Genomic DNA, 16,063 nt, shown 5'->3' with positions numbered 1-16,063 from the left:
GAAGATAGAGACTGCTTCTCAGAAACAAAATACATTTCTAACTCAATTTTACTGCCTTTGGTGCAGTGACTAATAAACATAATTCATTACAGAATTCTAAACTGCCAGTTAATAATTAGTTATCATTAGGGAATATTAACCTTTTTTTTTTTTTTTTTTCCTTCCAGTACCCAGGGTACTACAGCCAGAAATGAACTAAGAAGTTCAGTTTAGGGGAAGAGAGATTTATGGAGACCTCAAAATACAAAATGCTATTGAGGATCAACAAGCATCCATTTATATTTCATGTCTTTCTTGGTCTAGTCTAGAAGCCAAATATTGGGTGTTCCCTCACCACTGCTGAGCATAGTCTTTAGTATTTAGCAATTCAATTCTCTTTTTGGTCTGTTTTCATTTCTAGTTTTCTTTTTCTTTTTTTTTTTACACCAAACCCTCATCTTCATTTTCATTGCCAGCTAAAAATGTGCTCTTTTTACTGGTTGAGTCCCTTAATAAATATATTAGGTAGTGCTAGCTGCTATAACAAAAAGGCCACATATTGTGTGATGGTTGAAATATATTCGAGGTATTTTTCCCCCTTGTTCACTTATTTATCAGATATGAATGTTCTTGATCTGAGGCATGATCCTCCTCCTTCAGAAACAGGCTAGCAAGGGCTTTGTCATCTTCTTCAAGGAAAAAATGAACAAACACACAAACCTCTTGGATTGTACTGCCCATCTGCCATTCACACAGACAGCCAGAAGGGGAGGGGAACATAGCAGAGTGTTTGGGGTCAAGCCTATAAAATAAACAATCTCCTCTGCTCACAACCCTTTGCCATTCAACTATATGTTCACACTTAATTAAAAAGTAAGATGGGCAATGCAATCCATCTGTAAAGAGGGGCAAGAGGTGAAGAAAGCATTTTCTTGAATAGTTTAGCTGTCCCTGCATAAGAAACGTGTTGCTAAGTGAAACTTTTGTGCATTTAACCCTGCCACAAAAGCACCATATCTTCAAATCTCTATATTCAGGTGAGAGAAAGGGTCACTTAAACAGTCTTTTACTGGTCAAATATGCATATGTATTAGTCACTTACTATTTACTTCATTGACTTACCACTTTTCTACCCAACGGTAACATTTGCAGGCACATTTTTATCTGAGATTTGATCAATCACGTAAGATATCATTCAGAGAAAGACTGGAGATTGCTGCTTACTGGTTTAATGTCATTGATTATTCTGTACTTAAAGTTTCATGAAGGGGGTGCCTGAGTGGCTCAGTGGGTTGAACTTCTGCCTTCCTCTCAGGTCATGATCCCTGGGTCCTGGGATCGAGCCCTGCATTGGGCTTCCCACTCAGCGGGGAGTCTGCTTCACTCCCTTTCTCTCTCCCCACCTTTGCCCCTCCCCACTGCTCATTCTTTCTCTTTCTCAAATAAATAAATAAAAATCTCTAAAAAAGAAAAAAAAGTTTCATGAAGGTTAGGGTCCATTTCAATATTGATCATTCCTGATACCTAGTAGTAAGATCGATGTATTTTTTATGGTATTAAAGTAATCTGTATAAATATGTGTTTAATGAATGAAAAAGACTACAAGTTGATGAAATGGTATAATTTCTTTTAAATGATAATTAAATTATTAACTCCAATAGAGTTAAACTCTTTTTAAAGAGAAGATGTTATTCCTGGTGAGAAAAACATGAAATTCATTTTTGAGACTTATACTTCTAGCTTTGAAAGTTATCTTATATTTGAGGAACTTGTCTTTGATTACCCTTGATACATAGCTTTTGCACTTTCATTGAATTCTTTTCCTGCATTTTTCAACCTCACACCACATTTCCTCTATATCCTTTTACTTCCTCCAAAGAATATGAATTCTAGCTCTAGCTGAAAATTTACCAGAGTCTAAGAACAGACATGATAGACATTGTCTATCAACAAATAAATGCACAGCCTCTTAGTTTAGATGGACAAAGCAAAAATATTATTCATTTGAATTCATATGCATATGGATGTTTTAAGTTTAATGTGAATAGCTTAAAGACATTTTATACGGCATTATTCATGGTGGAATTTCTTGTCATGGGAAAGAAGCAATTAATGAAAGAAAGGCAATTATTTCAGCAGTTTAAAGAGGAAGATTTAATGAAACATTTTTATATGGTAGTACAGTCACAACACAAAACAACATAAATAAAAATGTATTTCAATATAAGATATTGAAAAGTTTCATTTTTTAAAAAATTCATGGTATATTTTATTTAATGCTCATTCTTTATCACTTTCAGTTGCAAAAATATTATCCTCATGAACATTTTTATCAGTTTTATGCAACCAGAGAGATTACTACTTTTTTTTTTTGTACTGAGAAAGCTCTGGAATTAGAAAAATTAAAGTTTTCTTTAAGGCTTCATTGTTAGTCTTTATTTTCCCAAAGGATTATGAGTCTTTCATCCTAATAGATCATCTTATTCAAGTCAGATGTAACATCATGTACTATAGTTATGTTGGATAACATTGGTAATTGTTCTCAGCATTCAGAAGACCATGAACATGCTGGGAAAGCAGCAAAGTTGAGTCGTTTATATAAAGTTAATAGCCAGTAGGTCCATTAGGCTTGGGGTGATAAATCTTCATAATATTCAAAAATGATTTAAGAAGTTTTCATTCAGTTTTTCTGTGTGTATAGCTAAGTTATTACCAATCAGTTGGATCTAGAAAATACACACACATAACACACAACTCTTTCTCTCTCTCTTCATATATATGTACACATACACACACACACACACACACACACACACACAGGTCTTACATACATAGTTCAGGGTATTTGCATAGCATTTAGCAGGTTGTGATGCCTATGCTGTAGTTATGTAAGCCTGAAAAGTAAAATCCACTCAGAATGCCTTAAGATAATCATTTTCATTCAGAACTGTATAAACTGAGTTTTCTGTTGATGCAGATTTCTGTTCTTTAGCTCTTAGATATTTTTGATTCTTTCAAATTATACTCTATAAAATAGATCCGATGCTACACTAGGTGAATTTGTGTATTACAAGATTACTAAAGGTTGATCTTCCATTATTTCAGTTACATACAATCTGATACAATAAACTTACTCACTGACATGCAAAATGAATTATGCTCTCACTTATGAGAAAACCATGCTCCAACACAGAGTTACTATTCAAGTAAATTCATTCACGCCTACATGTTATTAGGTACTAAATTACCTTTAAAATAATTCAGTAATTTAAAAAGTAGAAGGTTTTTATTACAGGATTTTTAGAGCCGAAGAAAAAATGTAATTTTAGCACAGGCAACCATTTCTAACATGAATTCGCTGATCTAGAAAATTACTTTAATGCACATATCAATATATAAGCCAGTTGCTTATATTTCAGCAATTTAAAAAAATCTATGAATACATTTTTTGTGTGTAATGAAAACATATAAGCAATTTTCATAGTAAAATCATAAATTTGCCTTTATTACTGTTATTCCAGGAAAATGAAGTTTTAATTGGTAAATTTTTATTTAATTAGATAAATTAATAACAAGTATAAAATGGGAAAGCATCATTCATTCTAGGTTTAGCGTAATCTTTCTGTATTGAGAAAATTAAATGTATCAACAGAAAAATGCATCTTTAACTTGTTTATGATAAGAGACCTGGTAGCAATTAAGATTTGAGAAAAAGGACATTCGTCTTAAAGAAGAATATGAAAGAGAGAGATTATTATTTTATTAAATACCACTACTTGGATGTCTCAAATTCATGTACATTACTGAACTTAAATCATCATTTTCATTTTTAATATCATTTTAAAACTCCAGGTCTGTTACAATGTTTGGCATACAGTGGACACTGGTTAAATTGTTTTTGGATGGATAGTTGAATAGAAAATCATTTAATATGAGATCTAGTTTGCTTTTACCATCTTACCTTTCCCTAGCTATTTACTTTAAAACTTATGACTTACTGTTATTTATGCTGTTGATGACCATAATATACATCTTGAAGTTATTTCTGCTCTTTACTTAGAGGGGACTGTATTTTTGTGCATCAGGGAAATGTAATATTTCAACATAAGTCGTAAAGCATTTTTAACACATTTTTTTATTTCTAATATCTTACATAAATAAACGCCCAAGAGTAATTGTTTTTACTTCCCAATTATGTTGATTATAACTATTTACTCAAAGATTCCCATGTTGAAAGAAAAATATGAACCCCATATAACCTTTGTTATTTGCTAAGTATTTGAAAAATGGGATATATCTTTTGTATGCCAGAAAGTTCTGCTAAATAATATGAGTTGATTTGATATGGTCTTTGAATCACAATTTAATTCATTCCTGTTTATTTGTTCCTCTAGTATAAATCAGGTTATACATTATTTATTCATGTTTCCTTTTAAACCATCTCAAATTCATTGCTTATTATATTTCCAAAGTGTACATAAATATGCATATATTTCTTTCTCTCACTTTCATCTACTTATGCAAATTTTTCATTTTGTATTTCAGCATTATCATTTTCATAAATAAATTCCTTATGACATTCTTCTCATGACATTCTAATATATCTAGTTGCATGGAGATTATTTGCTGTATTTTAAACTCATGTTTTCATGGTTGGTTCTTCTCCTCTCACCTTTTCCCATATTTCTTTGCTATTCTTTTTACTGTCTTACCCTTTTATTCCAATATTCCTGGTTTAAAATAAAATTTCATTTATAAAGAGTTTTCCCACAATTTACATCATTCAGTACAAATGTATAAAATGAGTGCTCAGTAAGAACCTTACCTTAAATTGGCAAACTTACAGCCAAACCAATTTATAGAATACCTTTTCAAGTGTCTCAATTTAGAGCAGCAATAGAAGCTAGTCAGGACCACACAGAAATGATGAACAATCTTCAGGAAGCAAACTTGAAAATCAAAGTAGATGAACTCACTATTGTTACATCCCATCTCATATACATTTGGCAAGGTATGCATAGGTACAGATTCTATCCTCTTCAATCTTCTATCATCCTCAGCCAGCAAAGAGTAGGAAAATCCTTATTGATTTCTGTATGAAGGCCAAGGGGAGTTGATCTAGGCTATCCATTTGGACGGAGCTAATTTGGCTAGCCTAATTCTAGCAAGAGAAAAACTTTTGGTATGTTTAGGGGAAAGAAGAAGATTAGAATGGGATTGTTAATGTGTTTTTATTATTTGGTGGTTAAAACCGCACTTATTGAAAAGCATTATTTAGAAAGGGTGTCATTTCTATTTCCTGTTGAAGGAATATTTCAGCATCAATATTGTATGTATACACCATTCTAAATAAAAAAAATAATTGTTTTATTACTATAACTCATATGTTTTTTAGATATATGATGTCACACATCATATTGTTTTTCTAACTTGTCACTCTACTCTCTTAGCCTCAGGTTCCTTTTCTCCTAAAGTTGTTTTGGTTCACTTTCACTTGTCAATTTAACTATCTCTCCCCATCTGAGCAGAAACCTTCGCATGCCATTCTAATGACACTCTCTTCATACACTTTATTTGCATTGTGTAACACACAAATAAATCCCTCTTGCCAAATGCATGTGATAGTTCATGATTTCCTTCAGCACAAGAGGACTTATGACTTGACTAGGTTTAATCACTGTTAAATCTAAGATGGAATTTTGATCTAAGCCATTGTCCACTTATTAGATTATGAGTAGAATACTTAGGGAAATTCTAGGTATTTCATGACCACAGGTCTGTATGGGTCATATTTTTGGTCGAAGGAGAATGTGAGTTCTTTTGTATAACTTGATTGTTTTTTTTTTTTTGCAGTCAATGTGTCCTTATAAACATAAAATTTATTTTTATGTGACTTAATATTTGTAAAGCAACTCTGAGTAACAATCATACCATGCCTAACTTCTCCTTTGTTCAACCTGGACATCTTTTTATTATTTTCTATATGCTACACATCTGTAGATAGTGTGTTCTTACCCTAAGTGTAAAGAAAATTGGACAGATGTACATTTGTGAGGATTATTAGTCAATGATTAGTCAATTCCTTATGTTTTCTATTAGATTTCCTTAATTATTTATTTTAAAAACAGAAGTAAATAGTACAACAGGTAGGTTAACAATGATTATTCTGGTGAAGATGTGAGAGACTGAGAAATACCTAGTGGGCCAGTAGCATTTTTATCAGGATACCATAAAGAAAAAAATAAGTATTTCTTGGTCTTCCACAGCACTTAAAAATGAATAACATTTTCAAAATGAAGATCAAGACTATTTAAGAGAAATCTGCAATGTGAGGTGAGGTGTACTCTTATTTACCTTTATAATATATTTTTATTTTCATTTAAGTTTTGTTAATATTGCCATTAGGAAAAAAAAAGAGCGTGCACATCAGGCCAACAAATTTATTCAAAAATGACTGTGCTGACCCGCACATAACAATAACTACTGACTAAAAATAAGCACCTGTTTTGAAGTGGGAAAATACTGGTACTGGTTATTCTTACTCTTCTCAATCTGCCTGGTGGATCAAAGTGAACATTCATGAAATAATTTTCCATAGAACAGACGGAAGTCATCTGAGTCAGAATGAAGATTATACAGCATTATTGCTACTAAGTTGTATAAAGAAGTAAACAACAAAACAACAAAATCTCCCTCAAATTCTATATTCTCTCTTCAATCTCTTTTGTTTAATCTCATTGTCAAGTTTCTTCAAAAGTGTTCATTACACTTAATATCTTCATTTGATCACCTCTCATTTTCTAAACATTGTGTTCTGATTTCTCCTTTCATTTTTTTCAATTAATCTTTTCATGGCAAAGCCCCTAATCCTTATTGGTGGTCACTCCCCCTGGACATGACTCTGATCTTTTATAAACGTGGTTTTCCCTCAATATTTGAAGTATGAAAATCTTTCATTCTTTTTTTTTTTTAAAGATTTTATTTATTTATTTGAGAGGGAGAGAATGAGAGATAGAGAGCATGAGAGGGAAGAGGGTCAGAGGGAGAAGCAGACTCCCTGCTGAGCAGAGAGCCCGATGGGGGACTCGATCCTGGGACTCCAGGATCATGACCTGAGCTGAAGGCAGTCGCTTAACCAACTGAGCCACCCAGGCGCCCGAAAATCTTTCATTCTTAACTTTTTCCCTACCTTTAGATGTACCACCCTCTCCTCAGTAATCAACTACTTTAGTCTCCTCATCCAATAGCTGCTCTTTTGTTCGCTTGGGTAGTCACTTTCTACATTGACTCTGGGCTTGACCCTCTGACTAGTTTTGGCCAATGGGACAATAACAAACTTGAAACAAGAAGAGACTTGGAAAATGCTTGCTCATTGGTCTGTACTCTTGGGAGCTAGGAGCCATGAAATCAAGCCCAGTTACCACCTGTCATCCCAGATGACAGCCAGCCTATCCCAGAAGCAGAGCCCCCTAAAACAGATGACTGGTAATTTACCATGGATGTATTAGGGAGCCAAGATTATAAGAACTGCCCAATGAGGCCCGCTACAAATTGACATTTCATAGAACTGTGTATTACAAAATGGTAGTTGATATATGGCACTGTTTGGGGGTGGTTTGCTAAAATGAAAACAAATTAACAAATACACTACTTTTCCTTTTGTGCCTAGATCTTAATTAGTGACACTACCATTTATTCTATCATCTATCTGGAAACCCAAAGTCGTTCTCAATTGTCTTCTTTATATTCTGTGTTTCATCAGTTGGTCTTTTAATTCTTGCTGTTATTTTTTTTTATCTTGCTGTTATTTTTAAACCTCAAATTATTTTAATACTGAAATAATTGAATATTTTATAAACTTAATATATATTTCTGATTACTTGATATATGCTAGAATGATTAAGGCAATAACTAGAAGTAGAATGATTTGTTCATATTTGGATATGGATTTAAATGCCTCTTCCCACCCTTAGGTTCTATATTCTATTATCTCATAACACACAATATTTCGATTATCTTATATGGTGTAGGTATGAGCCAATTGTTGATTCTTTTATTTTATGTTATTTCATTAATTTGAGCCTTTTGAAAGACTTTTAAAGTCCTCCTTCTCAAAAATAATATAGAGAATGAAAAGATAGTCTATTTGGTGAGGCTTTTTTCATTATAAAAACCAAGAATTGTGTCTGTAGTTGTTTCACTAAGATGTAAAATCTCCATCATCTTGATTCCTTGTTTAACCAAAGACTGTTTGCACAGCTTGCAAATACTTTTGCAGGCAATTAAATCTCTATAGTGCCTCTCTTTCATGGTTATGTTTGCCAGCTCTATGGACCAGAATTTCTATTCTCATTTACGAAGCTAAGTAATACCCACAAAATCCTTGAAGGAATTTAAAATTACGTTTCTGACAATTAGAGTACAAGGGGGAAAACTATTAAATGTTTGGCACTGGATAGTTATATGAGCGAGTGTCTTTTCTTATTACACCTATCATAAGTGCTATGCACAGGAAGCATTTTAAATATTGCCAATATTTCTTAGCTACTTACACCTTGCTACTTCACTCAGAAAGACATGCCCTTTCTAAAGTAATCATGGAAACAAATGAAAACAAGTCTTCTGTCAAGCGCCCACTCAACATAGCTTTGTGAGTGGATTGAGTATATCATAGGACATTGTCAATGTTGACCTTATTGAAACAACTCCTATCAAGTATTATAGTATGTAGTGTACGCTTCTACACTTTGTTATTTCTTTTCATTTGCATTTAATGTGCCTTACTCATAGTAGGTGTACAACAAATAATGTTAGAATAAGTAAAAATTAACAAACAGTAAAATATTTTTTTTTAAAGATTTTATTTATTCATTTGAGAGAGCGAGAATGAGAGAGAGAGAGAGAGCGAGCACATGAGAGGGGGGAGGGTCAGAGGGAGAAGCAGACTCCCTGCCGAGCAGGGAGCCCGATGCGGGACTCGATCCCGGGACTCCAGGATCATGACCTGAGCCTAAGGCAGTCGCTTAACCAACTGAGCCACCCAGGCGCCCCAGTAAAATATTTTTCTATTCAGATTTCTTTCCTAACTTTTTTTACCCCTGTGTCGGCAAGAAATATATCCTGTTATACTATAATTAATGGGGAGAAATACATAGATTTGGAGTCTAAGAAACATATACCACCTCTTAAAAACTTCCCCTTTAAAATAATGTGTTGGTTAGAGGAGAAAACTTATACAGAGGCAAGAGGGAATTCTAAAATACAGAATTTGAATATAGGTGATAAAAATCTAAATCTTACAAGACTGATGGGCACTTCACTGGGTCAGTGTGAGTGAGGGTGGGCAGATGCAGAGACAGATAAGGGACAGCTACATGAATTTAATCAGACTGTGTTCTTGAGAGTATATATTTTAAAATTCAGCTAAATAAGCATGTTATGCAATAAAGAGTGCTAAGATTAATCCTTTAATTGTTTTTGTCTTGGAAATTTTTATCAAAACTGAGCCTCCTTTTGCACTTTTTAACATGACGTCAACAAAATGTAAATTAAGTTTCGTAATCTACAAGTTGACACTTAGGTAGTTTTCCCATTCATATAAGAAAAATATTATTAGAAATAAACAACTGTCTTACTTTTTATATGCAGATTCTTTTTTTTCTGGCTTATATCTTAAAACAACTAGCATATTCAAAGATTAGATCTATGTGTTTGGATAAATGCTGTTGTATTATGTTATAAACAGAAGTATTTGTAGGGATCTGGTTAAATGAAGTAGCAAATGCACAAAAATAAGCCATTAAAATGGCTTAATACTCAATTCACATCACTGATGACCACTATTTATGGATAAGAGTGTACCCTACTTTCTCACCAACACTTCTGCTTTCTATTTGGCATGAATCCAAATTTCTGCTGTGTTAACATTTGCTCCTGGGAGGAGATGAAGGAAAAAAAGGTCCATAAGGTTTCCATTGGCCCAGATAGTAGAAACATCTGCTGGATTCATGAGCAGCGTGCTGGCCCAAGTCATAAGGGAGAGTTGATGCTTATCAACCCTGCCATATGAATCAATATTTCCTGTGCCCTGGGGCTACACAAGCTTAATCAAGAAAAAATAAGGAAGCACATTACATGTCAAAATTCCCTCATTAAGTAAGCATTATATATTTTTAAACTAACTATCATGGCATTATAAAGTATGAGTTTAGTAGTAATGAAATTCAAATTGTAACAAATAGCAGATTTTATTGAATTTTATCATGCATTAGACAATTTTGAGTAATGATGGATTCCATGCATTTAGAACTTTGCTTACAGAGATTTGACCCTTAAATGTGAAGAGCCAATTATTGTTCTTGGTGAGAAAAAGTTTGTCAAAAAATTATGTACAACATATTTTTAATAGTCATCTTTGTAGGTAGGTACCTTTAAATTAGCTGGTCAGTTATTTAAATGGTGATATTTGGGATTATAGTCGTGAAGATAAATTTAATGAATTTTTCCTAAATATAATTATTGATTTTTAACACACACACATATTTGCTATTTCAAAAATAGTTGTATTCAGAAGTGTATACTTATTGCCATCTTGCTGTCAATACCTCAAACACTTGCAATATTTGTTTTGTTTTATTTTTACAATTATTCTCTGTGTCTGTGGCTTATCGTATTCATTCATATCATTTCAAATTTGAAAAATCTGTACCTTCCAAGGATTTATTAAAATTCTTGTAAAACACAGCATTCAATGGATATATGAATTTAAGCAATGAGATGTATCAGCTGTTACTAATAATATGCATCATGTAATATACATCTTATTTATATATTATATATAGAGAAAAATACACATCTTATATTTATCTATCTATATTTATCTATCTATCTAACACAGCATACATCTTTGGTTTCAGATCTGTCAAAGCATATAAGAGTAATAATTTGAAATGAAAACCCGTTGTTGCACAAATTATATGTAGAATTCATGAAATATGGCAGTCTGTTTAGTTTCAATCTGATCTGGAAAGGAAACAGGACAAACAGGAACAGTTTTGAGCATGGATAATGCGACTACTCTATTCTTATTGGAAGAGCATTTACTTCAGCAGACAGACTATGCTGAAATGATACTTTTTATTAATCTGATATTATGGTTGCAGGGCCCACTTTCCTAGAACAGCCGCACAATTCTTGGTTTCATGTATATGATAATATCCATGACACAACAGGCTTTATCCAACATCAAGTGTATCCAGAGATCACAAGACAAATGATACAACAAAGATGTCAAGAACTAGCAGAAGCTTTGTGACTCCCTGAAATGCTTCTGAGTGTGCACAGTTACTCCTTATCCAAGACTAGACTGAGTCGACTTAGGAACCACACCTCAGAGAAGCCTCCAGCTCTGGAGTCTATTCAGTTTTCTTTTCTTTTCTTTTCTTTTCTTTTCTTTTCTTTTCTTTTAAGATTTTATTTATTTATTTATTTGAGATAAAGTGAGAGAGGGTGAAAGCAGGAGGGGCCGCAGAGGGAGAGGGAGAAGCAGGCTCCCCACTGAGCCGGGAGCCCAACTCTGGGCTCTCTCCCAGGACCCCACCAGGATCATGATCTGAACAGAAGCCCTGCACTTAACCCACTGAGCCACTCAGACACCCCTGGAGTCTATCCAGTTTTGATGCCTTAGTAGTCAAGCAGCCTTCACAAGATTATGTCACCAGTTCCCATTCTCTGGTACAACGTCATTTAGTCAGTTCTCATTTATTATTCAATAAGTACTCCCAACAATGAAATGTAGGTGCTTAGTCTAGTACACAACCACTCCCCAGTTCTCATTTATTTTGGATCCAGTATACACCCATGAACTGCTTGAATTGAAAAGATGATTCAACCAAGAGTCAACTTTTTAGGATTTCCTGAAACTGAAAGAAAGACCAGGAACCAGCTGTTAACCCTTTATTTCCAGTATTGTAGTGAAGGGATCACTGGTGTTGCTATCAATAATTTTTTTTTCAGTTATCATTTTGCAACCATCTTTCCAGAACATGCATTCTTAAAATTTCAGGAATCAGTTGAGATATTTTCAATTCTATCTCACTTTATTTTATTGAAGTTTAATTTTAATAATTTCCATTTGAAACATTCCAATTCATTATAATTTTCTATTAACAGATAAAAAATAGTAACCCCAAAAAGGGATATGAGAAGATGGCATTAATTCTTTTTCTGCCTCATCAGAAGTAAAATTCTTTGAGCTGACTTATCTGCACAAATCTATACACAGTATTAAGTTTCATTTTAATATTTTCCCACAGCAGTTTCCACTTGCTCTCATAGGGCAGTGTTCCCCTAGATCTAATGTGGCACTACAAAGGACTTGAACATCAAAGCACGTAAACATGGACAAGATGGGTGAAATCAACATTAATGAAATCTTTGTGCATTCAGAAATGATCAAACAGTGAAAAACACATTCTATTAACCCCTGTGTTATTACATTTTTTTTTTCAAAGGAGAGCTTGTTCCTTAGAGAATAGTCCAAGTTGATCTATATGTTACCACATATTGATCAACACTTACATAATTCAGGTGGTATCATTGTGAACACATTCCATGTGTTCAAAAATATGTGCCCACCATGTCCATGGCAATATCATGTGCCTGTTAGAGAATGAAAAGTAACATGTGTTTCTGCCTCTGCTATCAAGAATTTTCCACATGTCTCAGGTTCACATACTAATAGTTTCCTGGGGCATAAAAATACTGTTATTAGAACAGCACAGAACAGAACAGCAAATACTAATTTCTATTATATTAATCAAAGGAAGAACTGTTTTATAAAGTTTATAAAAGACATTCTTATACAGGAGAAAAATTCAAATATTTTATTACCTCACTTTGCAGTCCTTTGGGGACTCATTATTTATTTGAAAGCGTGGTGTTGTTCTCCATTCAGGGAAATACATCTTTGAAAAAGAACACTGTTTTAAAAATAATGTGTAGATCCATAGATAGTTTACCAGCAGTACTTTCCTTTCTCCCAGATAACCACTGTAGCTTTTAAAACAAGCAATAAAACAGAAGTTCTCTGTTATTAATAACAAGGCACTTCCCAAAGCAATGACATTTCAGAGTGGAAGTAAGGAATAAATTGTCTCTCAAAGAGTGGTGGTGGGGGATATGGAAATATAGGTAACGATTCTGTTTTGGTACAAACGCAAGTCAGTGAAAGATGGGTCTCCATTTACTAGATTATTTACAGTGTAAAAAAAAATACCAAGATTAGTTACCTTTACAAATTATCCCATGATTTAATAAATTCTTTGATATTTTCTCAATAAGGTTCTTGATTATAAACACTATTTTTACAGTGATTCATTTCAAAGACTAAAAATCCTTGATTTAGGAATAATGATTAATCACCAGAAAAACAGTGTCTTCCCAGAATGTATATTCAGTCACTTCCCTCAATGGCTTACCATTGCCTGTTAGAATAAATGTGAGCTCCTTATGAAGACATAAAAAGCCCTGCATGACCTGGCCTTGACATTCTTTCCTACCTTGTATTGGGCCATTAGTCTGTTGTTTTTCAGGCACCAGACTCAGTAGTTTTTGTTTTTTGTTTTGTTTTGTTTTGTTTTTAGTTCCTTCAACAGTCAACATCTTTCCTGCCTCTTGCTTAGGATCTTTTACATCAGGTAACTTACTTTTTGAATACTGGCCACCCCTCTCCAACATTTTGTCCTCTGGCATTTTTTTAAATGGCTGGGTCTTTCTCCCCATTTAGGTTTCAGCCAAAATTTCACCACCTTCTTAGCCAGGCTTTCCTGTATAAATTTCTGTTTTCTTGTTTTACTGCTTATCTCTAGGCTGTAAGTTCTAAAGATAAAACTGTACATCATTTCTAACCTGGTCATAGTTTTATCTCTAGCACCTACTATTTTAAGCACATTCTTGGCACAAAAAATGTATTTGTTGAATAAATTAATGTCATGAAGTATATTTTAGAGGCAAAATCCACTACAAAGGTGAAGATAATTTTCAGAGAGCCTTAACGTTGTATACATTGATGTGTATAGTTCATACACCTAATATGAACTGATTGCACATTATTGGATGACATGTTTGATAACATATTTTTTCTTAGATATATCTTAAGTGTATCTGTGGCATCTCAAAATTTCTTATTGCATCCTTTAATCCAAAGAGTTATAATTCAAACAGACATCTCTGTTGCTCTTTTACACGAAAATCTCTATTCAATGTTCCAATGCAATTATTTAAATTTTCTGCAGAGAACAAAATATGAAAAGAACATTAATCTATAGGCAACTTGGCTACTAGTCAATACAATTTTATGCTTACTGAGTATGCAAATATGTGGCACAATACAAAAGAAAGATGTTATCAAAATATGTCTCCTACAACTAAGTGAAATCACTAATTAGCAACAATATATTAGGCAACAATTAATTTGATTTGGTATATATAGTTTTTTTCATCTCGAATGAGGGAAAAACCAGACTGAAGTCCTAATTGTCTTCTCAATTTATTCCTTTCCTTACTATGTTTACCTTATTTTGCTAGCTGTATTTTGTATTTTTTAAGCAACTGTGTATTTGAAATTGGGATTTAATAATGCTTGTTTTATTTTCTTGCATTTTTTCATTTAATTTGCTTCTAGAAATGTTATTAGGAATTTTAATTTTCCTTGAGGTTATTAAATATTCTAAAATGTATTATAATTCAACTTTATTTGTTCCTTTCTTTAAATATATGGACATTCTAAGACCTACACGATGACATGGAAAATATAGGTTATCATTTTCCCCCTTCTTAGGTGTCATCCTTGTGCAGGGGCCATGCTAATCTTCTCTGTATGTTTCCAGTTTTAGTATATGTGCTGCTGAAGTGAGCACTTTTCCCCCTTTTTAGCCTCAGGTTGAAGTTTTCCCTAGGAACTTCAATTTTAAACAGTTACGTCCCAGCCAGTCCTTTTTTTTTTGCTTCCAGAAGATTGATTATTGTACATTAAGCACTATATTCCTCACCCTGTCTTCAGAAGAGTCCTACCATCTGTGTGTTCCTTTCCAGAATATTTCCTCCAGTTTGACATCTCAATTTAGAATTTAGTTACGTGATTGAGTTTCACTGTGAACTAGATTGTGATTGTGGTCATAAATTTCTTTTCTCTGGAAGGCTGCCTCTCAAATGTTCATCAGTTAGTAAGTAAAGCTAGTCGGTTCTATCTAGGTCTTGCTCATTCACCCTGAAAGCAGTATTCTAGAAAGATAAAATGAATTTATACACACATGATAATTACATGTTAGCCTTTTTTGAACTTATAAAAATAATTTAAAAATTATCTTATTCTTTTATAATGCTTTGTGAGACATGTAGTTTCCTTTTCATTTTAAAATTATTTCCTTTGCTTTTTATTTTTCCACATTACAATACTTGAAGATCTATATGAATAGGAAAAGAAATAGCTTTATGAATATGAATGTGAACAATTCATCAAGTTCATTTTTTCTTGAAAAACTATACATGTTCATTCAATAAATTGAATTTTTGAGAAGATTCAAAACATTTTAGAGAATAAATTAAATATAGATAAATTAATGAAAACAAATATATTTTAATGTTTTTATTTCAAAAATCTATTTCAGCTGCAAAGCTAGATATATTTATATTTAATCTAGTCTGAGTCTATGATATTTTAATAACTTTTTGTTATGCATTTTGACAGAATAATAGGCAGAAAAACAAGCAAAGAATGAAAACAACTGGTTTTGTACAAATACATGTTTTTAAAATATTGGACATTCTTTTAAAAATTGGATAATGTTTTAAAACATACTGAAGCAATACAAGGCAAGAACACTAGGCAAGAACATAAAGCTGTCATAAAACAGCATTTCCTAGGATTTTATAAATATTCTCTGAAACTCAGAATTTTATAAATTAAGGAAAATATAAACTTTGTGATATGGCTGAGTAATATAAAATTAATGGATGAAATTGGAGAAATCTACTTTAGGTAGAAAGAAAAACTGCTGGGAATATCTATAATACAGAAGGCTGA

General features: G+C 32.9%; 1 protein-coding gene and 1 non-coding gene across 7 annotated transcripts in view; one reads left to right on the top strand and one right to left on the bottom strand.

Annotated features, from left to right (window-relative positions):
• Positions 1-16,063, top strand: part of CADM2 (cell adhesion molecule 2) — a 1,065,941-nt gene that overhangs the window by 792,572 nt on the left and 257,306 nt on the right. The window lies entirely within an intron of this gene.
• LOC113919018 lies at positions 14,788-14,897 on the bottom strand. The gene has a single exon (XR_003518764.1). It is a non-coding gene; the product is annotated as a U6 spliceosomal RNA (small nuclear RNA).

The sequence above is a fragment of the Zalophus californianus genome, chromosome 1 (genome assembly GCF_009762305.2).
Source record: "Zalophus californianus isolate mZalCal1 chromosome 1, mZalCal1.pri.v2, whole genome shotgun sequence".
NCBI lineage: Eukaryota > Metazoa > Chordata > Mammalia > Carnivora > Otariidae > Zalophus > Zalophus californianus.
Note: the sequence above shows the minus strand (reverse complement) of the source record. Positions and strands in the feature narration are given on the sequence as shown.